At 42.2% G+C, this 26,347-nt stretch overlaps 1 long non-coding RNA gene across 1 annotated transcript; it reads right to left on the bottom strand.

Moving 5' to 3' along the window:
* Window positions 1-9,483: 9,483 nt before the first annotated feature.
* On the bottom strand, window positions 9,484-20,367 carry LOC143443818 (uncharacterized). The gene is made up of 3 exons (XR_013113111.1): window positions 20,213-20,367; window positions 11,780-11,856; window positions 9,484-9,961 (listed from the first exon to the last, which is right to left on the bottom strand). It is a non-coding gene; the product is annotated as an uncharacterized LOC143443818 (long non-coding RNA).
* Window positions 20,368-26,347: the final 5,980 nt, after the last annotated feature.

Genomic DNA, 26,347 nt, shown 5'->3' with positions numbered 1-26,347 from the left:
CCATGCCAATTCAGTACAGAAACACTAAATGGTTGTGGTTATGCTTTATTTTTTAAAAATTTTTAAAAGGTGACTGGAGAGATGGTTCAGTGGCTATGAGCACTGGCTGCTCTTGCAGGTGACCTGGATTCAGTTCCTAGCACCAGCCTGGTGGTTCACAACCACCTGTAACTTAAGTTTTGCAAGATCCAGCGCCCTCTTCTGGCCTCTGTAGACACTGCATGCATGTGGTATCTTAAAAGAAAAGTCATTTCTTTACATTGTCAGTCTTAAACATTTAAAATGGCATATACATGACATGCAGACCAGAAGAACATGAGAATCTCATAAGCTAGATGAAAGTTTACCACTTGCTTTTTTTTCTCCCTGACTCAGGAGAAAAACTCGTCATCCACGCTTAAACCTAAAGCACCATATGAGGTAAATTTTGTTCTAAGCAGCTAGAAGATGCCAAAAGATTGCCTTAAGTATTCTTAGAAAGCGACGTGACAAGTGTAGCCCACGGAGCAGCTGAGTAGAGTGGGCTGTCTGGTACGTGTCAGCTCAATACAAGCTAGAGTCAGCAGGGAAGAGGGAGCCTCGGTTCTGGGTTTGCTTCTATCAGACTGGCCCGTGGGCAGGGCTTTGGGCATTTTCTTGATGAATGGTTGATGTGTGAGGTACCAGCACACTGTGTGTGCCACCCTGAGCAGGTAGGTGTTTACAGGTTGTGTAAGAAAGCAGACTGAGCAAGCCACAAAGAACAAGCCAGTAATCAGTGTACCTCCATTGTCTCTGCTTCAGTTTCTGCCTCCAGGTTTCTGCCTTGACTTCACTTCATGATGGACTTCACTGTCTCACTGTCGATTGAAAGAAATCCTTTGTCCCCCAAGCTGCCTTTGGTCTCTCTTCTTATCACATCAATAGAAAGCAAAATACAACCTGGGCTTTAATAATAAATTTCTTGATTTACTGGCATTGTATCTCACAAATCCCTTAAGTGTGTTCCTATACAGCTTGAATAGGTAACAAGAAGGAAACTTCTTCCTTAAGATTAGAGAAGAGATCTCTACTTTTTATTGGAAAAGATGTTTGTCCTAGAAATAAAAATTGGAGTCAATATTAGAAGCAATAGCAGGGCTCCCAGCACTCCACTGCAATAAATAGGTTATTTGCATTGTGCCTTTAATCCTCTGTGCAGCTGAGGACCTTGTCCAAGCACTGGGTGGGAAATGGTTAATAAACTGAGTACATTTTAGATACCATCTGTCTTAGCTAGGATTTTACTGCTGTGAACAGACACCATGACAAAGACAACTCTTATAAGGCAACATTTAATTGGGGCTGGCTTACAGGTTCAGAGGTTCAGTCCATTATCATCAAGGTGGGAGCATGGCAGCATCCAGGCAGGCATGGTGCAGGAGGAGCTGAGAGTTCTACATCTTCATCTGAAGGCTGCTAGTGGAAGACTGACTTCCAGGCAGCTGGGATGAGGGTCTTAAACCCACACCCACAGTGACACATCTACTCCAACAGGGCCACACCTCTAATAGTGCCAATCCCAGGGCATATACAAACCATCACACCATTAGTTCTTTATGCAGACACAGCATCTGTGCTTGACAATGTGGAAACTGTAAACATGAATCCTTTAGTTTCTGTTAAATGCAGAACCATCTCCTGTGTTTTAAAATTTTTCCATCATATGAAACTATGTTCTTCCTAAATAAGGAAATTAAGAGAACAATAATGTTGCTAAATTAAACAAATAGATGAAAGAATAAGATGAACAGTCAGTACATGTAGCATAATGTTTAGTGTCTAACTCAGATACATACATATTAAATAAGTCTGTCCCACATTATTCAAAGTTCAGTTCTCCTGTGTTTCCTTCTACAACCCTGAAAAGCAAAATATCTGTTCTCTAGTCTCCTGTGAGGATGGACTGTGGAGTAAGATAGTCATGTGACCTGGGGTGGCCAATCAGATACATAGGTTCAGACTCATTAGAAGAAGCAAGACCAGTAACAGCAGCATCAACATCTGGTTTCCATGGAAACAGTGATGTAATTGTCACTGCAATGAAAGCTTTAGCATGCTGTGTCCGGTAACACAGAAGCAGTGACCACTCCTACAGACTCAGGGTACACTGCCCACCTGACTTCCTCATCCTGAACTTCCAAGTTCAGTCCTTGGAAGACCATTCTTTGTATGGGTCACCATCTCTCCAGTGCATTCCCTCTCTGTTGAAATTGTCTAGAATCACGTTTTCTTTTCCCCCACCCCCCTTTGAAACACTGTTTACAGATGAAGGGGGATTTAGAGAAAGGAAAAAAAAAAGAATGTAAACATTCAGATGGAATGCACATTCATCCTGCTTCAGAGCAGCTTGGTGTCAGGAACACAAAGAGGTGAGCAGCAAGCCTTAAGCTTGTGACCCAGCTGTGCCACCCGCTAATGAGTGACCCGCTCACTTCAGGGAGATCATCAGATAGCCTTAGTGTTATTCTCAGAATACTGCTTTGAATTTTAAGTGAGTCAATACTGAGAACAGGGCCTAATACAGGTAAAAGCCACATGCACGTTTAGAAACAAAAACAAAACACTACTTACAATGTCAAGTTACGTTTGGAGGCAAAGCCAGTCGCCTGTGATGTCACCCCATTGGCTTTTCCTCCAGGGGTTAGGAACGGGTCTTGGAGGAACCCTCAATGTGAAATATGTCACCCTGTGACTGACAGGGGCTAGAACAAGCTAATTACCTTTAATGCTCATGTCCATGCCTTTTGCACTGCAGAATCTATTAAGCTGGTGAACTTTGCTGCTGTCATTTTGAAGAGGAATGGGTGGTGTTCAAAAAGTCTGTGTATCATAAAACAGCGCCAAGCCTGTTAATTAAGGTCCCAGAGTCGATTATTATTAATAGACCATGTAGAAAAGGTGTTTGTGGGGTGATCAGATGACTTGAATGCTGTTATCGGATTAATAAAAGGGAGTTGGGGGTGTTGGCTTGTTTGTTTTGAGACAGTGCCATATGCAGGCCAATCTCCTGACCTTCCTACTTCCACCTCCCAAGAGCTGGGATTACAGGTGTGTGTCACCATGCTTAGGCTATGTGGTGCTGGATTTGGAATCCAGGCCTGTGCATAACGGAAAAGCACCCTCCAGTTGAACTCCATCCCTAGCCCTAGAGGAGTTTTCTATTGAATCCAAGAGAATTCCATACTCTAGGGTAACAGATGTGTCAGTGGTGAGAGGCAAGATAACGACAAGCCCTGAAAGACAAGAGAAGGCTGATTCTGTGACATGTGAGGCTAAGAACGGAACCAGACTGTATAGTTAAGCACCGGGAGCTCAAATAATGTATGGAAGATGTTGGGGAGGTGTTTACCCGGGACTGGAGGTTCCTTCTGACTGATTCACTAGACAGATAGTCTCAAAAGGTCTGATCTTCACTTTGACTGTACTCTACCTAGAAAACAAATATATATATATATATATATATATATATATATATATATGTGTGTGTGTGTGTGTGTGTGTGTGTGTGTGTGTATACATATATGTATATATACATACATATGTGTATATATATGTATATATACATACATATGTATATATATACACATGTATATATACATATGTATGTATGTATACACACACACACACACACACACACACACACACACACATATATATATATATCAGGAATGAAAATCAGTTGGGCTTAGGATTCCTTCTGGTCCTGTCTGCCTTGCCCCATAGCAGGGGACTCCAAGACAACCAGTCATCCACTAGAAACAGAGGATCCATAGGAAAAACTTTACCAATGTCAAAGACAGACATGTGGGTAAGAAATGTACAATTTAAAGTCAAGGAAAGAGGAACAAACTTGTTAAATCCTTCATGTGTCCCTTGGTTAATATGAAATACATGAAATAACTTATTAAGAAACAGTTTGTGAGGCTGAAGAAATGGCTCATCTGTTAAGGTCTGTAGCTGCTCTAGCCGAGAACATAAGTTCAGTTCTCGGTACCCACAGTGAGCCACTCATAAATGCCTTTAACTCAAGAGGAGATCTGATGCTCTCTTCTGGTCTCTGCAGTAAGTGTGTACACATATAGTGGACACACACATGCAAGTCATTTTAAAGCCGATTTATTTTGGTACAGAATTGTAAGGTCTCAACTTGTGATCAGAGCACCTCCAATTGCTTTGAGCCTGTCATGCATGAACACATTAGCAAACAGAGGAAAGACATTCACACATGGTCAAGAGCAAGAAACATAGGAACTCAAAGTTCCTCTGGTGGGCATGGCTTCATTACCCAGAGACCTCCGCCTACACCACACATATTAAAGACATCATCACTTTCCAAGAGAACTCTCTAGAGATCAGCCCTTGACAGGTCCTTTTGAGAGATGTTTAAGTTCCAAACGCTAGCAATCGCCACTAAACCTTGAATGGTGTTTAGCATCCAAAACAAGAAAATTGTTCTGTTAACAGTTTGGAAAACCGATTTTGATAGAATGTTTTCTTTATAGCAGTGGTTGAATTTCAGGCAGGATTGTAGTCAGAAATTCACAATGGAATCTATGGATAGATAGATAGATAGATAGATAGATAGATAGATAGATAGACAGACAGACAGATATGCAGATAGATAGACAAAGACATTGATGGTGTTACATTTCTCTAAAGACTTTCATTCATCCTTAAATCATTTAGCTCATTTGTAGTGCTTGAAATTAGATTTGTTTCTACCAAAGAGTAAATAAAGCAGTTAGCTCATTTAATGTTTTTTTTAACAGCCACTATGGCAGCTACTTCTAAATCACTAAATAAAACACCAGACAGACAGCCTGGCTTGCCTTGTCTCTGCCTGACAGGCAGGCTTTCACAGAAGCAGGCAAAATGGCTCCCAACAGACAGACAAATGCTGAGTATGAAGGGTTGGTTTCAAAAGGTTCAATCTACCATGGCAAGGAAGGCAGTAACAATAAAGTGAACTAATGCTCTCCTTGTAAGCGTCTTTTTAAAAAATTGTCTCCTCTCATACAGAAGGCATCTTGGAAAAACATCTGAAGGCTTCTTAAAGGTTAATGCTTATGTTCTTTCACCCAAGGAGACAAAACAGATTAAAGAATTTTTAAAGCATTGATGTATCTGATTTTACTGTCCAGTTAGTCTTGACGACTGAGAAGTTTGTCATACACATTAAGTAAATTAACATAAAACCACAGTAAGAATGGGTACAGTAAAAATAGCTGACTCCTTCTTGCTCTTTCTGTTTTGCTGTTAGATCTATGAGGTGGAGGCAGAGTGCAATTTCTAGGGCATAGAAAGCCCTTTGTCAATGCTGAATGAAGCTTCCTGGGTTGTCTCTCTTGTGTAAAACAGAATTTTTAATAAGAGATCATTGACTGAGACCTTGGGGCCTCCATAATTGATGGCTATGTGCTCCCAAACCACTAACCATGATTTCTGCTTCATTGATAGATTCTCAGCCCCTTCAGCTCTCTTATCTTGGTACCCTAGGTACTCTCATCTCTCTTACCTTGGTATCCATTACCAGAATAGAAGTAGCTCTGAAAAAACAAGTACATTTAGAACCAGAGTGGATTAGCTCTGAGGGTGTTACCTGGTAACCACCAACATGTTCCTCTCTGCTTGATGCTTTGCCAAGTCCTGTGGGTTTGTTTGTTAACCAAAAGATTAAGAGTCCTCTCTGTCTCCCTAGAATTTTAAAGCTTGTTGGAGAAAGATAATTATCTCTCTTTAACAATAATGATTAAACAAAACAAATAATGACCCTCAGTCTGCCCCAAGTTGACTTTTAAAATTTGACTATTAACACACTGTTCAAAATGCTAACTGCATTTCTCCATGCCTGTCTCCAAACAGTAATGACTAAATTTTTTTTCACCAAAGGGAAAGCAGGTTTCAAAACAGCCTACCAAAGCAATGTCTGATCTACTTAGCATTAAGCAAGGAGTTAAGTGTGGATGCCTGAATTGTTTAAGGGGACATGAAAGTAGAGGAAACTTGTTCACGTCTTTGCTGATCCAGAGACAAATGGAGATAGAGTTTGTTGCTCCATTCCTCGCTAAGCTTGCAAGTGCTCATCACTCTGAGCCACAGTGAACCACTCTGGTTCCGGTTCATTCTATAGTTTGGTCCTCTCCAAGTTTCAAACTATGTGTAATCTTTCTCCCACCAATCAGAGACTATGTGTGAGTAATCCTCAGGGCCGCCTGAAAGAACTCCACTTAAACCCACAAAAACAACTAAAAGCAAGGTTTTGTAGTCTTCTAGAGGGTTCCTGATCTTCTGAAGATATTTTATTTGACAGATAAGCATCGTATATAGTTAAGATGGCGACAGAGTGTTTTGATAGATGATAAGACTGGGCAATGGATGTGTGCATTATTTAACATGCTAATGGCTTCTTTTCGATAAGGTTTAAAATCTGTTTTCTTAGTAGTTTTCAACTATACAGTATTTTGCCATTGCAGAATATGTCTGATGGGTAATATTGGGATACCAATCCCTAGAGGCTAGCATAAGTCCTGGGGATGGAACATGAGGAAATCTGGGAAGTAAGTGCAAAAGCACCCATGGTGGGGACAGTTCCAATTCTCTGTTGCTCAGGATAACTGTAGTTACAACTAACCACACACTTGAAAACAGCTAGAGAAGGGTCTGAAGGTTCCAGCATGAAGAAATGGAAACACGTCTTCAGCTTCCACGGGTTGGCGTGAACATGCAACATCATCTTTCTCTGTCTGGTTTACTTTACTTAATGTAATATCCATCCATGTTGTCACAGATGACAGGATTTCATCCTTACCCACAGTTAAATGATAGTCCTTTGTGTAAATGTATTACCCTTTTATTCATTCTTTGACCGCTGGATGTTGTCGTTGACTCTCTCTGTCTCACCGATGTGGCAAGGAGAAACACGGGAAAGCAGGCATGTCTTTGATATACTGAGAGTCTTTGCTTTCTATCTGTGCAGTCAATAGCTTGGCCACATGGTAGTTTATTAGCAGAGGTTTGAAAACCCCCTACACTATTTTCCACCGGGCTATACTAATTTCTATTTCTACACATTTCCCACTTTTCTGTGTTCTTGCCCACATTTGTTAGTTTGTCCATGTTTTGGTGATGGTTATCCTAAACAGGATAAACTCTCACTGTGCCTATCTCCTTAATAATTAGTAATTTGAATAAGTTTTTGCTTTTTGTCCTAATTATTTATTTTATTTATACCTGACTTAAACTGTTACATTAAAAACTTAAAACTTGGACGTATTAATCAGGAGCCATGTGATGTTATAATATTTGTTGTATATGTCCTGTGCTGTTTAAATCGGGCTAAATATGACTTATCTCCTCAAAGGCTGGCCACAGCTTTACAGCAGGATCTTCCATGGTCTTCCCTTCCAGCTTCTTTAAGTGAACCGTATGTTACTGTTGTCATAGTGACCTCGCTGTACACACCATACCTGAACTGCTCCCTGGTCTTCTGTCACATGGCTAGCATTCTATCATATACCTGTCAGGCATTTTATGTGTTCTTTTACCAACTGTCGCCATTCGATTGCCTATTCACTTGAGTTTTTTTTTGTTTTTTTTTGTTTTTTTTAATTTCTTTATTTCAGTGACTCCTCTCTTAGACATATTTTTACTGCAGCCTATCAGCCTTGGTACATGTGTCTCCATTATTGACTCTCTTGTCACACTTGGTAGTTTACCTGTAAATTTCACCTTGTTCTGTTGGTTATTTAGCCACAGATTCCCATCATTGCAAGACCTAGCTAGTTCCATCCTGCTGTGGTGGGGAAGCACCTGATATAAGTTCAGTCCTGCCAGATTTGTCAAGACTCTTTGTGTCATGGTGAGCCTTCTGGATGGACTTGGGAGGAATATGTAGTCTCCCACTGGTTAATAGTGTCCTGTGTGCACACTTGGCATCATTGTTTTTGGAGGTGGTTTAAGGCCAAGTTTTTCCTCCTGATTTTGGGATGATGTGCCCACTGTTCAAAGTGGGGTACTGGAGCACTCTGCTACTGAAGAACTCTGGGCTCTCGTCAGACCTATCAGCATGGTTTCAACATTTAAGAGCCACAATGTTGGGCACATGTATAGTTACAGTTATTTTATGTCTTCAGTGAAGGCAATCTTCATAATCATATAATGATTCTTCATATCCATTTTAATGGTTTTCATGTTACATTAGTTTTTTATTAAATGCAAATATAAAAGGTATGCTTATTTTCTTTTTTATTCCATTTTTATTAAATATATTTTTCTACTCCTTCCTGTTTGCCTGGCTGACATGTTTTTTAATGATAACACTTTACTGGATAGCTGAAGTACACTAATGCATGTGGCAGGTTTCTATTGTCAGTTCTTGAAAATGGATATGCACTCTGTAAAAGTTAACTTGTATTATTATTACGACAAGGTTAGCCCCTAATAAAATTAACACAGTTAGAGATGGGAGAAAAAGATCTTTGAGTCAGAACAAACTAACACTGTAAGTATTGAGGTTTAGACTTTGATCCTAAAAGGAGTCCTGAAGATTACACAATTTTTCTATATAATTACAAAGCATTTATGAGGTACCTATCTTTTACACAGATATCTGAAGCAGTGTGTGTCTATGTCTGTGTGTGTCTGTGTCTGTGTGTGTCTGAATATATGTATGTGTGTAAGTGTGTGTGTGTGTGTGTGTGTGTGTGTGTGTATGTGTGTGTGTGCACTCGCATAAGTCTGATGTGGAGAGGAAAAGTTTCATTCTTACTACAGAATGCCACATAAAGGACAAGAAGGATGTGCATTTAGAGTCATTCATTACCACAACAGCAAAGAACAGATTGCTTTTGAATAATACTCCTAGGAAGAAGTCTCATCAACTATTAGTAAAGAGGGAGGTACACCTTTAACCCCATCCCCTGAGAAGTAGATGCAGGAGATTTGGGAGTTCAAGGCCATCCTCTTTGTAGTGAGTTCGAGACCAGCCTAGCCTACTTACGACCATATCTCAAAGAAACAAAGGAATTTTTAAGTAAGTAATGAGCAAACATACTAAGCATATGAACTTCTTTTTTTGTTTTGTTTTTTTGTTTTGTTGTTTTGTTTTTATGTTTTTTTTTTTTTTTTTCGAGACAGGATTTCTCTGTGTAGCTCTGGCTGTCCTGGAACTCACTCTGTAGACCAGGCTGGCCTCGAACTCAGAAATCCACCTGCCTCTGCCTCTCAAGTGCTGGGATTAAAGGCGTGCGCCACCACTGCCCGGCTGCATGTGAACTTCTTAAACAGAGAGACAACAGAAACATAGAAATAGAGTACAAGGGTCAGCTGTTGATTAATGTATTTATTGTACAATGCATACATTGCACAGGTGCTATGTGTTATGATACAAGAATGAGCCCTGTTCTTATGGGCTTCATCATCAATTAGGAAAATACAGGGAAACAGATACAGTATATTGGGAGTATGTATACAGGGCATGAGACAACTTTGGAGCACATTTCGGAAGAGGCTCCATACAGAGTATTGTGAAAGAATCCTGCTTTTTATCCAGAGAATGCTAACCCCTGGTTATAGAGATCCTGCAGCTAAATTGCTGTCCACACTGGCAGGCCTAAGTCAGCTTGCTAGAAATCAAAGTGAGACTACCATGAGAACTGAGCATGCTCAGAACATATCCCGTGCACAGAGGAAGAAGGTGACTTGCTGCTGTTGGGGTGAAAGGGAAGAGGAGAAAGTAATCCAAGGGACTGTGACTGAATAGCTGGTGCTCACGTGGACCTGATATCACAGGATAGCCTCCAATCCTGCAAATCCAAGGTGCAGTCCACAGTGGATTTGGTCTCATCTTCTCAGTTCACTTAGATCTTACAAGTGCAGATATACCAACTCACTATTCACAAATTCTCTAAGCACGGGAGGCACAATCACTGGGAGCTAGATCCTGTGGAAATCAAAATCACAGAAATAGTCGAAAACTCAAGTCAACTCTGGAATGATCAGAGATAAGACTATAAACGTAAGCATATTTAATGTTTCTAAACTAAAATAATTTCAAGCATATAAGAAGACATCCAACAAGCGAATGTCAGGAAAGAGCTGATCTATATATAAATAACATGACAGATAATGGCACATGTTTGGGACAGGTGACTTTTTCCTTCCTGCAGAGGCTCTGTTCTTAATTGCCAATATGGCGATAGCTTCCCATTCGGGAAGTCCACAATAATATCACCTCTAATTATATCGTACTCTTTTCCCTCACCTTAGGCTATTTGAATATACGAAAAAGAAAAGGCTAAAATTGAGAGTGTAGCCTGAGAGTTCTAGAATATACCCCTCCCCCAAGAGGAATTGCATCAGTGGCACCACACACTCGTCTGTTCGTCTGTACATTCATCTCTGTGTCTACTCTCTCCTCGTTTTATGACTGCATGCCTGCTGATGCAGTGGGAGTTCTTTGAGGGGACACAGAATTAAATGAGCAGGAATCGTTGACTTTTCCTGCTAACAAGAATGTTGACCTCTGATTCTTGTCTACTTCTATCACGGTGGTCTGCTTAGAAGTCAAAGTTTTGTAAAAACTGTTTTTTTGGAACTCCAATATTAATGAAAAATTCATGAGCTCACATATTGCATAAGTCCAGCGGGGACGTGTTAGCAATGCCTTCTATTTATTTCCCCCCATCTGCCTGCATGATTCACGATTCCCCTCTGCCCCTTCTTCACTGGTGAAATCTATACCAAGAAACACTGGTGTTGATTATATAAGTCTTTCTCTGCCTTCTCATTGTAAAGCTAGAAACATAGGCACTGTGTGTAAGAAACCCTCCATCAATTAACCAGCCAAACCCAGTACCCATAGACCTCTAACCCAGGTTCTGTCCTAATGATAATTCTAAAACAATGAATTCAAGAAATTCTTAGGTAAATGGATGGAACTAAAAAATATCATCCTGAGTGAGGTAACCCAATCACAAAAGAACAAACATGGTATGTACTCATTGATAATTAGATATTAGCCCAAAAGTTCACAATATCCAAGATACAACTCATGGACCACATGAAGCTCATGAACAAGAAAGACCAAAGTGTGGGTGCTTTGGCCCTTCTTAGAAGGGGTAACAAAATACTCATGGGAGCAAATATGGAGACAAAGCGTGGGACAGAAATTGAAGGAGGGGTTATTCAGAGACTGCTCCACCTGGGTATCCATCCCATGTGCAGTCACCAAAGACAGACGCTGATGTGGATGTCAGGAAGTGCATGCTGACAGGAGCCTGATATAGCTGTCTCCTTAGAGGTCTGCCAGACCCTGAAATATAGAGGCAGATGCTCACAAGCTAACCACTGAGCTGATCAAGGGTTTCACAATGGAGGAAAGAGAAAGAAGACTTAAGGAGCTGAAAGGGTTTGCAGCCCCATGGGGAGAGCAACCAACCAGAGCTCCTGGGGTCTAAACCACCAGCCTGGGAGCAGGTAGGGATGGACCCATGGCTCCAGCTGTATATGTAGGGGAGGATGACAGTGTCAGGCATAGGTGGGCGAGGAAGTACTTGGTCCAGTGAAGGCTGGACACCCCATTGTGAAGAAAATCGTAGGTAGGGAGGTGAGAGTGGGAGGGTGAGTGGGGCATATCCTCATAGAAGCAAGAGGAGGGGAGATGGGATGGGGTTCCTGGGTTGGGGGGGGATGTGGAAAGGGGATTGCATCTGAAATATAAATAGAATATCCAATAAAAAAATTAAAAAAAAAATTCTACCTTGAAGGGACTGAAGACAGTCTGGTGTCACAACTATGGATCTGTGCTGCCACCTACTGACTGGAGGCCAAAGGTACCTAAAAAAACCAACCAAAACAACGTTCTAAAATACTCAGGACAGTCTTCCCCAAAGTTCTTTAGACACCAATAGTGCTGAGGTGGAGAAGCTGTGCACTTAGCTCCCACATCGTGCCCTGCCCAGAAAGTCACTATGCTGAGTAAGGACCTAAACACTAATTTAGGGGTAACATTTAACTCAGATGCAAATGCGAGACCCTGAAAGCTGCACTTGAAACCGACAGCCAGGTCAGATATTGTGGAATAAGTAGAAGTTGCTTATAACAAACATGTGAGCATAGTTTGCTTTGCACTTATATTCAACAAAGAATGAAAGGCCAGAAACTGTGTTCCTTGGTTCAATCAGACTCCTGGCTTAGCCACATTGGAGACGTTGTTTTTCCATGTGTGAGTTGCTTCTGTTTTCAGATGGGAGTAACAACAGGATAGGTACATCTCCAGATGGTACTATGAGAACTGTATCCGTTAATATTTGCAGAGTTACAGGCAGTTGTGAGCCACCCAAACTAGGTGCTAGGAACCAAAGTGTTTTGGGGCTTTTGGTTTGGTCTGGTCTGGTCTGGTCTGGTCTGGTCTGGTCTGGTCTGGTTTGGTTTGGTTTGCAAGATCAGCAAGGACTCTTAACCACTGAGCCATCTCTCGTCATGACTCACCAGAAGGAGTGTGACAGACTTGAACTGCTGTGAATGTTTCACAGGTAGAGACTTGTGGGTGTATTTGAATGGAATAGATTCCAGCTATTAGCATATAATAGGTCCTCAGTAAATATCATGTGCTGGGTCCACCTCTATCCCTGAAGTTCTGTTCCTGGCTTGTATCTCCTTGTTTCCTTTGATGTCTAGAATAGGGCAGTCTATCTTGGGAAGCCAAGTCAGCTGGTTAACATTCCTGAGATGTTGGAGAATGTTGTGTAAGTATCTTTCCGGAAGCTTCCTGAGTTGGTGATTTCATTCCCAAGTCTCTTTGCTCAAACATGTTCATGTTCTTCCGGGAGTAAAGTCAATGTTGCTGTTTTCTGAATCTGGTGTTAAGATTGCCAAGGGATTAATTCTCTCTGTGGCTATTGAGAACTATTATGGTCATGTTTACGCAACTGTAAACGAGTGAGCTGCTGAGCAAGAAAACACAATCAACTCCTCTAGCCTAGCATGGCTCTTGCCTTCAGAGAATCGCCATTTACTGAGAAAGTTTGAAAGAAAACTCTTGAGTGAGAAAAGAGTGCCATGGTGTGGTTCTAGAAAGTGGGCTTACATAAATGTTGATTTGGTGTCACAGATAAAATACTCCCCCAGGAAACATCTAGGTACTCTGACTCTTAGGGTCTTTCCATCTCCTTTTCCATGATGAAGCCAGCACCTCACATGTGCTAGGTAAATGCTCTACTACTGAGACACACCATCAGCCCCATATCTGTGCAAGTTAAGTGTGGAGGACACAGGAGAGCATCAGAAAGGATCCAGACAATAGGTTCTTTTTGATGACTTGTGGGCCAAGGAATATTATGGTCTGTTAGCTAGTGGGTCTTACAGGTATTTGGGCAAGCTTAATCTTTGCCTCCTTGTGACAGGCATGATGCCAGGTTGCAGGCCTACTTCCTGTGATCCACAAGTTTGGGAGGCAGACAAATGTAACCAGTCATCAGGCAATGTGACAGCACTCTCAGGAAGTACAGAGATCCTAGAGGCAGCTGGCTCTGTTCTAAAAGGAAGGACAATGAGCAAATGACCCAGTGGGTACCAAGGAATAAGGAGATCTAGGCAAAATTCGAGGTCTATGCTAAGAAAGTTCTAGAAATTGGCAAGTGATTCTGTGTGATGTGTCACATCACACAAGCCACTCACTTCTCAAATCTGTTATATCTGTATTCATTTTCCATTTTCTTCTATGTGTCTTCATCATGTCTTGTCACTAGGAAACAAACTGGCTCTTTTCAATTGTGTCATGTCATTTTTAGACAATAGCAATTTGATTTGCAGAAGCATACATCCTATCATTATAGTGCAGATCCCATAATGTTATATGCTTATTCTCCAGTGTAAGATGCATGTTGAATTTTATTTCACTGGGGAAATACAGTTGTGTTAAAAGGCAAACTCAAGAAGGAGGCACAGGTGCATAGAGAGGCACTGACTCTGTCTGTTGATTTTGTGTCCTGCAACTTCACTGAAAGTGATTATTAGATTTAAATTTTTCTGATGAGATCTGTGTGCTATTTAAATAATACTCATGATGTCAGCAAATGGGATACTGGGACTGCTTCCTTTCCAATTTACATATATATATATATATATATATATATATATATATGTTATACATATACATATATATATATGTTATATATATATATATATATATATATATATATATATATATAGAGAGAGAGAGAGAGAGAGAGAGAGAGAGAGACTTTCTTGAAGACTTTGAGTGATAAACAGAGTAAGAGTGGAGACGGTAGTGTTGGGTCTTGTTCCAGATGCTATGTTAAATGCTCTGTTTTTCTCACTTTATATCATCATCTTGGCTGTAGGTCTGTCATATTTAGCCTTTATTACCCTGAGGTCACTTCCTTTGAATCCCAGTTTCTTTGGGTCTTTGATCATTGAGGTATGTTGAACTTTCTCAAATGCCTTGTCTATAGCTATAGACATGATCATATGATTTCTGATTTATTTACTGACTCATGTGGATTGAACAACTTTGCTTTCATATAATGAAACAAACTTAACCATAGCATTTGACTTTTGTGTGTTCTTGAATTTAGTTTGCTGGTAGTTTATTGAGGACTTTTGTTATTTGTTTGAGAATTTTTCTATATTTGTTAGAGAAATTGAACAACTCTGTGTGTGTGTGTGTGTGTGTGTGTGTGTGTGTGTTTGAATGTCTTTATTTGTCTTTATCTGATTTTGACTTTGTGAGAAGTTTGGTGTTGTCCTGTGCCTTTCTCTTTTGTGGACCAATTTACAAAATACTGGTATTAGAGCTTCCTTTTCACTCTGGTAGAACTCAGCCATAAACAGCCATCCCTGAGCCTTTTTTTGTTAAGAAAAAGTTAACTTCTATTCAGTTCTGTGGTTGTTTTAAGTCTTTTTTTTTTTAAATTGTTCATGTCTTATAACTTTAAATTTGGTAGTCATAAGCATTTAAACCTTTATTTCTTCTAGATTTTTTCCAGTATGTTATGTTCTGAAAGTATTACAGATGGTGTTCTGAATCTCACTGAAGTCTACATAACAATTCCCCTTTGTGTATTATTTTATTTATTTGGGTTCTTTCATCTGTCTGTCTGTCTGTCAGTCTGTCTGTCTGTCTGTCTGTCTGCTTTGTGTTCTGTTGCTCTGAAAAGACACCATGACCATGGCGACTCTTCTAGAAGGAGGTGTTTAGTCCATTGTCATCATGTCAGGAGCACAGTAGCGTTCAGACAACATGGTGCTGGAGCAGTAGTTGAGAGTTCTACATCCAGATTCACAGGCATCAGGAAGAGAAGTAGCCACGAGGCTTGGAATAGGCTTTTGGAAACCTCAGAGCCCAAAACCAGTGACACGCATCCTCCAACAAGGCCACGCCTCCTAATCCTTTCAAATAGTACCACTCCCTGGTGACCAAGTCTTCAAATCTATAAGCCTGTTGGGGGTCATTGCTATATAGACTACCGCACCATCCATCTATCTATCTATCTATCTATCTATCTATCTATCTATCTATCTATCTTTCTACCAATCATCTATTTATACACATATAGGTATATATTGTTTTAAATCAATCTCTCTCTGTCTCTCTGTCTCTCTCTCTCTCTCTGTCTGTCTCTCTGTCTCTCTCTCTGTCTCTCTCTCTCTCTCTCTCTCTCTCTCTCTCTCTCTCTCTCTCTCTCTTTCTCTGTGCCTACCATCCACCTCCTCAGTTAGGGAGTTGGAAATCCTTTTAATCGTTCAAAAATCCAACTTCTCATACGGTTAGGTCTACAAGATCTACTTTTTCTTTCTGTTTTGTTTGGTCTTTATCACGTCTTGCTGTTTGCTGGGCTTGGGGTTGGCTTCTTGTTTTTCTGAAGCTTCTGGTTCTTATTTGAGATCACTGGTTTGTTTACATTCAAGCTCTCTGATATTTGAGCGAAATGGTTATAGTTGCAAACTTGGTTCTCGACTGCCTTGGCTGTTTCCCAGAGGTTCTTGTAGGCAGCAACCTTGTTCCCACTTGATTCTAGGAATGTTTAAATGGTCTCCTTAAGTTCTTCAATGACTTGCCCACTGTTAATTCAAAAGTACAATGTCAGTCTCCAAGTTCGTACGTATGAGTGCATATGTGTGTTGGGGGTTGGTATCCTTGCTAGTTTTATTCCATGTGGTTTAAAAAGTATATGCATGAGGCAACTTTGGCTCAGAGAGACAAAACTACATATTTCTTTCTCATATGTGGGCCCTAGTGTCTAAACTGGAAAGCGGAAAAGGAACCGGTGTGATGTAACAGTGAGAGGGAAGAGTCCTGGAATGGGTGGGGCACACACGTGGCACAGGTGCAGGAGATAGCCACCGGGGGTGGGAGGTGGGTGGAGGAATGGAAATGCCATCAAACCCTGCCCCTCTGTGGTAATTAAAAATCCGATTTAAAAAGTTAAAGCTGGATAATAAAACAATTTTTGAAAGAATGTTGCCATCTAGTGGTCAAGATGAGAAATTCACTTAGACACTATCATATTTTCTAAAAATGTGGCTTCCTATTCACTAAAAGTTATACTTGCTTCTTGCACTCAGTTTTCAGGCTTCAAAAATTTATTTTCATATTGTCCTAATTCCCAAAGAAGCAATTTCTCCAGGGAAAAACAAGATGTGTATCTGTTAAACATTTGGTATGTCTTATTTCAGTCGACACTAATACTCAAGACATGGCTGTCTTCCTAGGATGTATACTTGTGTGCACCTGAAAAGTCTGATGTTGTCACAGACCCTTGAAGACTGAGTAGCCAGCATGAACAACAGACAGTGCCTTACGGCTGGGTGTGTTCTTTCCAGGGGCCGCCTGTTTCCATGCTGCACGCTTTCCCTTGCTCTCCCTTTCAGGGGGCTTGGTTTGATTCTCCTCTTAGAGAATCATTTATATTTCAGCTCTTTACTTTAATGTTATATTCAAGGAACTCATAGGGCCACGTGTCCTTGTAGCTCGCCTCTCCGGTGCCACGCCTTAGTCTTCCTCTGTTGACATTGGGCTTCAGTCTCCACTCTTTGGGGATTGTTGCTTAACCCCACCACCCCCACCTTCACTTTTGCTCTTCTAACCAACACTGGGCATTTTCCCATGGATCATCTCCCAATAATGTGTTCTTGCTGGTTGTGCATGCAACCTTGTTGATGTCTTAAAATACCATCCTGTTCCCTGACCCTGTGCCTTGGTCACCCCATTCTCTATCAGGGCCTTCTATTCACCCAAGGTAGGGACCCATGAGAGAACAAGGAAATATTAAGTCCAGCTTGGTGAACCCGTGACTTTTTTTTCTTACAAACAGGAACATGTGTGAGAGGTTGCTTATAGAAGACAGAAGTTCAAGTTTGCTTACACTAGCTCAGACGATTCTAAAACAGGCGCATCACCAAAGAGTCCCATGGCTCATGGTCCCCCAGAAGCTGTATAAATAGATTCTTTCATCCGGTCAGTACCTCCATGCTAAGTGCCGAGAACACCTTATAATTCTGGTTTTTGCCATGGCTTTGCATGGCCTGGGTCCCAGAATCCTGACAAAAGGGATGCAATAGAATGAAGAAAACACAGTATGGAGAAGCTGGGATCAAGTGGTTTGGACTTTCTGATGAAGAAGCCACACCATCCGCTTTATTGCACGCAATGGAAAAGAAAGGTGGAGCTATCATATACAGCTAAACAAAGAGGCAGGGTTATTATATATGACTGAGAACAAGGAGGTAGGCTTAGGTAATCTGGATAGAAGCTGTCTCTGTAGGGGAGCAGGCTTCAGGCTGTAACATCTGGGGTGAGAAAGCTGTAGTGGAGATTTTCTGCACACACTGTCAACACTCACGCTCAAATCTGAGGAAGACTCTGCCACCCCATGGGTCTAAGGCACCTATCCCTTGACATGGCCATGCTCATGGGTCTGAGGTACCTGTCTCTTGACATGGCCATGCTTGTGGGTCTGAGGTACTGGTTCCTCGACATGGCCATGCTTATGGGTCTGAGGCACCTGTCCCTTGACGTGGCCATGCTCATGGGTCTGAGGTGCCTGCCCCTCGACATGGCAATACATTTGCTCACTGCTTCATCTACACCCTGTAGTTTTAAAATCACATTATACAATTGAAATATATTTTTCTGTAATTTGCAAATGATTAGTTTTTCTATATGCCCTCACCACAAAGTTGTAAATTCACAGGCTCAAGACTTTATCTTAACATCACAAAGTTGTAAATTCAGGGGCTCAAGACTTTACCTTAACCGTGACTTTGTCCAAAATGATATAGCTGGTCCATTCATGGTGCTTTATAAATAGGTGTACAAGAAAAAGATTAACAATCCAGGAGACAGATGCTGAGGGAAACACGTGCTTTCCCAGAAGGCTAAGGATCACAGGAATGCAGAATTTTTATGGCAGAGGTGTGTACCCCTCAAGTATTTAACAAAGGAAATGTGTGTAGTAAGTTCACAATGGTGAGCCAGGAAAGTCTGGGAGGGCACAGGGTTCAGAAGAAGACAGAGTCAGAGAGTAGATGCAGACAGGTAAAGATGACCAGACAAAAACAGGGACGGTGAACACAGGGTAGTTTTCAAAATGACTTAGATAGAATTTCGTATACTGAAGATTAGCGCTAGGCTTGAAGAAAGACTCAGACTCAGGGATCTGCAGAGAGAAGCCTCCAGGAAGTGCTGAGAGCTGAGGGATTATGGATTAGAACATGGCACACAGGAGATATATATATATTTCTTTTTGTTTGTTTTTTAATATTTTTATTCTGATGCATTTTATGAATTTTATGTGATGTATTTGCTTACCTCCCCTTCCCCAGCTCTTCCCATCATTCTCCCCCACTTTTCCCTCCCACCCCACACAACTTTGAGATTTCTTCTCCCCACAACACCCATCAAGGCCAGTTTCTGTTGCCCAGCTGGTCTCAGGGGTGAGAGGAGCCATGGGATGTGACTGGCCCACTAGGACTTAGTTCATTAGAGAAAACTGACTCTCCTGGTCCTAGAATAATCTTGTCAAGTAACTCTTTAGCTAATCATGGGGTTTTGCCCATCTTCTTCCCATTCCACGCTAGGATTTTGTCTGACTGGGGTTTGCAGAAGTCTTGCATGCTGTCACTATTGCTGTAAGTTCATATGTTCAACTCTCCTGTTGTATTTGGGAAACACTGTTTCTCTGATGCTATCCAACACCTCTCAGACCTACGATATTTCCATTCCCTCTTTCTCTGATGGGGGGAATGTGACAAATATGTCCCATTTGGGATTAAGCACTCCACAGTTCCTTATTGTCTGCACAATGACCACTTGGGAGTCTTCGTGTTAACTACCATCTCCTGTGAGCAGCTTCTCTGATGGATTGAGGGATGCTGTGATTTATGGGCATAACAATAAATCAGGAGTTGTTTTCAACAAGATATGCCCACTGGTCCAACAGTGGCACAAATGCCTTGGGAATAACCAACCACTCTCTGTTTGGATCAGGAAAGGCCTGTTTAGACAGAACCCATATCTGGCACTGTAAAAGGGGGCAGTAACCTGTAGCTAGATAGGCCTTAAGGGAAAAGCCAATATTGCTAGAAGGATCCACAGATCACAAAGGAGTCCTGACCTAGAGTGGCAATAGGGAAATAGAAGAAGAACTATAAGCGTCATAATACCGGAATAAACTATACAAAACACAACAACGTGGACATCTTGTGTTTTACAACAGGCAATAGTGCTGGAATCTTCCCCCTTGTGCCTTGAACTACTCCAAGTCTTCTAAGCACTTTTGGAATATTAATCGGGTAGCATGACCATGGTTGGATCTGGGGCTTAATAAAGGCAAACAAGAACAAAAGAACCAGAGTAAATTTCTCTCAATAGACTCCATCACTTTCACATATCAAAAGCCACCTAACAGCTCCGCAGACATGCACTGCCCTCAGCTGTTCCTTGTCATCTCTCTGTTCTGTTGTGGGAAATATTTAAAAAAGAACTGCAAGTTCCCACACTTCCCGGCACTGGTGGGCCACAGAGCATCGGCGGGGTGTTCTCATCTCAGCAGACTCTCTCCACCCAGCTCAATTCCACTGGTAGGTCGCTACCATGCCAACCCCATGCTTCAAGTCCTCCACGACCTCTGTGGTGCACATCAGGCAAACCCACACTTTACCACCGTACCTTTCTCTCTGGAACCCAGTCCAGTCGCTGCGAGAAGAAAAACACCACACAAACGTAGTTCAGAAACAGTGGTAACTCAGTCCGTGGGCGCAACAACTAGAATGTTAATCTTATAAACCATATTAAATCATATAAGCCGGGAAACACTTGCTACATCTTGCCCTATCGATATCCTGTCTGTAAAGGGCCCTATCTCTCCTCTGCCTCCCTTCCTGTATCCAACCCAAAAGTCCCTCCTACTCGCCCAGTGATTGGCTCCTTTATTCATTAGGGGGAATTGGTTCACAAGAAGTCACGTGAGTATGTGACTCACTTCTTGTCCACAGCCTTTCCCTGGAGAGCGGAAATTCATATTAAAATGCAGGCAGAACAGAGCCATCCGCAACACGGTTCCTAATGAATTCCCAACATCTTGTTATCATCTGTCTGTCCCCTGTCTGCCCAGTCCAACCTCTATCCCTTCCACCCTCTTTTTACTTATGTGGTCCAAATCCCATGTTCTAGAGAGCAGTGACTGACTCTCATAACTGCTTTTAGGAGGCACAGGGATCCTTATGCTCACATATACGCACTAGGGGAACCAGGAATGTTAAACATGCCGAGTTGTCTCTTCAAAGAGAGAGATGTGTAACACGTTTTCAGAAGACTTGTAGTACAGGTGGCTAATAGCCTGGTGACATTTGTGCTGTGTGGCAGAGACCACATCAGATCCTACCTCACGCTCTTACCATGAGTCTCTTTTTCTTAGCCAACCTATGGAACCCATCTTTGTGGAAGACGCCACAGGTAGTTTACAAAACGTTTCCATGTAGACATAGCTTACGTTTTAATGTTCACACAGGATTGAGTTGATTTTCACCGGGAAATGTTTCACCAAGCTGTGTTATGCTTCTATATTCCTAAAATAATCTACTTGGCATCCAGACTCTCGAAGTTGGAACCAGCAGCAGCTACTGTGTTGTGCTGAACTGAACTTTCTTCTTGCCTCTTGCAGATGAACATTCTGCTGGCCATGGCATTTCCAGAGATAGTCGTAACTGCCCCTTTCATATATAACCTAAGCTTCAGGATAGTTCTTAAACTACTATTGAAGTCACCTCCCCAAACTCAAAACTAAAGTTCTCTGTTGGAGCCTCCAATCTGTTTCCTTCTGCCTTCTTGCTTTGGCTCTCTTGTTTCTGTGCTTCTCTCAGCTTTGGATTCAGAATTTTTGAACATTTCTTTTTCCTGGTTAGTTCTTCTGAATGTCCTTCCATTTGCTCACTGCTTCACTATTGCACTACCCTCTGATTCCCGTGAGTGGCATGCACTGTGTGGGACATAGATGGGCAGGGTGAGTGGTTTTCTGACCAGTGCAGATGGACTTCTTTCACCTCAGGACACATAAGCTGATGGGAGGAAATGGTTTCCTTCATCAATTCCAGTCTCATAGAGTGATCTAGAGAAATTACAAGAAAAAAACGTAAATAGAAGAATGGAGGGTTCTACACTTTTTCTGCTCCTGGATGTCATGGTCACCTCAGAAGCTTATCTCAGTAGAAGAGAGGAAGCCTGCCTTTCTGTGCCCCCACCGAGAAAGAAAACAACTCGGCTGCAGTCATCACTGTCAACCATGTGGCATAGGAAAGACACAGTGGGAGAAAGACGGAGGTGACGTGGAGAGCCTGACCCTGTGCGACCTCCTTTTGGTCTAAATCAGGAAAGGCTGTTTCCCAGTTCTGCCCTGACCTTTCAAGGAAAAAACGTCTCCACTGCAGAACTCGGAACAATGTGGACACTGTGAGGGTGTTGTTTGTGTATCCAGTGGAACACAGAGAGACTTTGTTGGGTGTTCTGCCTCTTAGACTTCTGAATCAATACTCACTGTCTCGTTACTAGGACTGATTTGATCAATGTTAGGAGAACATTCTTCTCTTTGAACAGAAAATTTTCATATTGACACCTTGATTTTTTTTTTCCCCATATGAAAGTAAAACTTTAACTTTGACACTAACCTAGCATTTCCCTAGATTGCCCAGAGTGGGCCACATCACCTTCCATAGACCTGACACCCTGAAGATGATGCTTAATGAAGAAAGAAACTAAAGAACAGGAAGATGCCCAGGAGATACAGGAGACACCCCGGGAAACATAACCCAAATCACATTTTAGCTCTGCTTTCACAGAAGAGGTAAGGACCCTAAGATAGTAATGCTTCCATCCTAATGAGAAAAAGACAAAGAGTTATTTTATTTTTGACAAAGGTTTATTTTTAAAATTATGCGTATGTGTCTGAATCTGGGTATATGTGCTCATGGAAACCAGAAAAGGGCGTTGGATGCCCTGGGACTGGAGTTACAGGTGGCAGTGAGCTACGTGGTGTAAGTGCTGGCCACTTGACCAGGGTCCTCTGTAAGAACAGTGAGCAGTGAGCCATGTCTCCAGCCCCTAACGGTTTTACCCATGAGTCCACAAGAGCCAAGGCTATGGAGAAACCAGGAGAGCTGACTGCAGCTCCTTTGCAGGAAGACTGACCCATGCATGGTTTCACCTTTGGTAGCCCAAAGGGCAGACCCTCAAAAAGCAGCCACGAAGAAAGCAGTTGAGGTGAAAAGCCAAGGCTGAGCACGGGCAAAGAGGACAATTCATAGTTACAGGGAAATTTCAAAGGGTGAGAGTTCTCCCGGCCACAAGTCCTTTCCCATGAGCCTCTAAGGAATGGTTGTAATACATATGAGGTCAGCTTGACTGGCCTGTCAGCTTGCCTGGACCTGGAATCAACTGAAATGCAAGGCACTGTAAACGGATTTTAATAAGCTCTATTAGTTATTAATAAGACACACCAGATCCCCAATAATCGAGGCAGGGTCCTATAGATTTTTAATATCAGCTTTAGCACAACTACTGGGTGAAACACTCCTAATCTATTTTTCTATACACTAGACTATTAATTCCCCAGCTGCGTTCCTCACGTACTGGCTGTATGAGCCTCGCCCAGGTTATTTTTGCTACATCAGCCTGTCCTCGGGGACCACTTCTGGCCACGTGCTCTTGGGTCATCTCCTTTCATGGTGGTTTCCTTCCTCTGTCTCCTCTCTCCTCCTCCCACTCTCTCTTCTCATGACCCCAGCCTGATAACTGAAGCCCTGCCTACCTCTAGGTCCCCCAATAATTGGCTGTAGTCACCTTTATTTAACCAATAGTTTTAAATTTGGGAGCAAGGTTTACACAACAAAGACTGGTATATGTGGGAATTTGCTCCTCTGGGGGTAACCAGATCTTGGGGGCCTGTATTTAGCATTTGAATATACAGCAGCACCAGACCAACCCTCAGTAAGGCAGTGGACACTGCTGTAAAGAGCTTTCTGGATTAAATCATTTGAGGTAGGAAGGCCCATCCTGTTTGTCAGCCCAGGTAAAAAGATGTAGCAAACAGAGTCTTTGTTTGTTCTCCTGCCTGTTCCTCTGCACTGCTGTGGAGCTCAGAGATCCTGCTGCTGTTGCTGAGTTCCCTGCAGGGACACAACACAGACTGAGACTCCAGGAATCCTCTAGGCCTCCAAGTCAAGAGTCTGATGAGACATCCAGCTTTGTAGGTTAAGCAACTACCGGATACTGGACCTCTACAGTGTAAGGCAGCCACTGATGGACTATCTAGATCATACTGTGTAAGCTAAAATAAATCTTTTGCTAGTCTAAGCTGCTTTTGGTCGTTGTAAGGAGCAGGCCCTTACCAGGACCAACTCCATTTTGTAATAGGAGAACAAGTCTTGACATGTTTTAAAGCACTCTGATAACCAAACCAAATTCATGAGGTTGTTCTGAAACCTTATGAATCAAAATATGTAAAAAATAAGCTGTTTTAAATAAGTAAGATAACCACCTGCAATGAAGTCATAGCCTGGCGACAACCAGATGCGTCTGGCTATCTGCCGTGAATGTCAGCAGTAACCCCAAATTCAGCATAAAAGAGGAACCCAACCAGAACATGATATCACACTGATAGTCATGACTGCCTAAGTGATCCTTCCCCGACCTAAAGACCTACAGTATCGACCATGTCCCCTGCTTCGTCTGCAAGCACTCTGCAGCATCTACCATCAAAGCAGCAGCCAAGAGACCGATACCTCCAACTTCATGGTCAAACCCCCTGTGAGGTCAAATTATCAATTCAATCAGCTGGAAGCCACAACCCGGAACTCTCATAAGGACTATCATAAGGACTCTATCATAAGGAACTATCATAAGGACTCAGATGGTATAACTCAGATGGAATGAATGATGTACTTATTGCTATGCTTATTTCTTTGGTAATTAGGAATTTGTTATTTGTGTTTACTGTGCTGATATTGATAGAGGCAAGGCATAGGAAATGTGGCAATACCTCATTGTGGCAATAGCTTTGGCATTGGTAATAATATATTGTTTGCTGTGCATTATTAAAGAGCAATTGAATTTCAAACGCTGCATCTCTGGCGTACTCTCTCTTCCGTCTTGTGGAACTGACAGCCTCACAGTCAGTCCAGTATATGACCCCTGAGAGGAGAAGGATCTGTGGCTCCTCTCCCCGAGGGGATACTAAAGCCTTATCACAACCTGCTGGGTACAGATAAGATCCAGGGCTCTCGACAGCCGTGGTATTTTATCTCAGCACCAGAAAAATATAACTAATACGTGGGGCAAAATAGAAGACAGAGCATCCTCTTGACTAGTATTCTCTGGAAAGGAACCAGAACTTGCCCTTCTTGCTTCCAGTGCGCCCCCCCCCATGTGTGACAAAAGACTATAGATTCCAGAGGAGGCAATGGCTTTTGCCCTTCTGAGGGCAGAGACTGTAGGAGGGAGGCTTAGGAGGCTGTCCTGCCTGAAGATTTTCATGGTGCGTTTGTTTTTATCTACACATTCTGTTTTCCCTCTGCAATTCCAGGGTTATAAGTTGCTCCTGAAGGCAAGCCATAGGAAACAGCATTTCTCTTCCCCCAAAAGAGATCACAGAATCCTCCCTGCCGCCTGCTCCCTGACCTGCTTATCTAAGTAAGACTCTCCCTATTGCAGAAAGATCCCGCTCCACACCCTGGAGGAAAGAATGCTCTTTATAGAGACTAAGAGGAATCTGAAACACCCCTCCTGTTAGCCTCACATGGCACCTTTTAATTCAGTCTCATTCAAACATTGTGGGTCAAGCTTGACCAGTGCAAATGCAATAAAATCCTCCTAACAACCAATGGACCATGTTCAGAGAACTTCCCAATAGTCGAGCACATGGAGACTCTTGGGAGGCATTAGAAGTCCTCTTGGAGCGCATAAGGGTGCCACACCTCTTCCTGTGCCTGATGTACCATTTCCTTGGCACCCATGGCAGCCAGTGAGCGCATATTACCCTAAACTGGGAGCCACTTGTGTCAATCAGCTTTCTGTTGCTGTAACAAATACATGTGATGGCTGACTTGTAAAGAGAGAGGTTTATTTTCTCTTAGAGTCTGCAAGGTTTCATTTCCTGTCAGAAACTACTCATCTCATAGCCAGGAATTTTAAAAAAAAAAGTGGGGGGAGGGGTGTTAGGGTCCACCAATCCTCTTTGAGGATATCCTGCCAATGATTTTAAATACTTACCATTGCTGGGGGGGTGGGGTGGGGGGGTCTACCTTTTAAAATTTACACCACCTAACCACCTTGTGAAGCTTGAAACCAAGCCTTTAATCTATGGGGCTAAGAGAGACATTGAAGAGCAAACCCGTAGCTCCATAGTCAAAACAATCAAATCCAAGGAAGCAGCATTTGTGGGAACCCCACTCGTAGCTCGTTAGTCAGTATGTTAATTAGCTTTTGCACCATTGTAACCTAGATAGTTGACAGAAACAACTGAAGGGAGACAGGGCTTGTTTGGGCTCATACTTTAAGGGGATTTTAGTCCCTCATGGTGGAGAAAGCATGTTGAAACATTTCCATCCATAGTGACAGGAGTATAGGGTGGAGGCCCTTCACCTAGTGACCTACTTTTGCTATTTAGGCCAGAACTTCCCAGATAGCACCATCAGCTGGGGACAGAGCATCAGCAAAGGAGCTTGAGAGAGACTTGTCACATTCATGCAGAATGACGTCTGTGAGTTGATGTTTGTCCACCCTTTACCACTGAATGTGGAATGTGGTTCTGTC

The sequence above is a fragment of the Arvicanthis niloticus genome, chromosome 10 (genome assembly GCF_011762505.2).
Source record: "Arvicanthis niloticus isolate mArvNil1 chromosome 10, mArvNil1.pat.X, whole genome shotgun sequence".
Taxonomy (NCBI): Eukaryota; Metazoa; Chordata; class Mammalia; order Rodentia; family Muridae; genus Arvicanthis; species Arvicanthis niloticus.
Note: the sequence above shows the minus strand (reverse complement) of the source record. Positions and strands in the feature narration are given on the sequence as shown.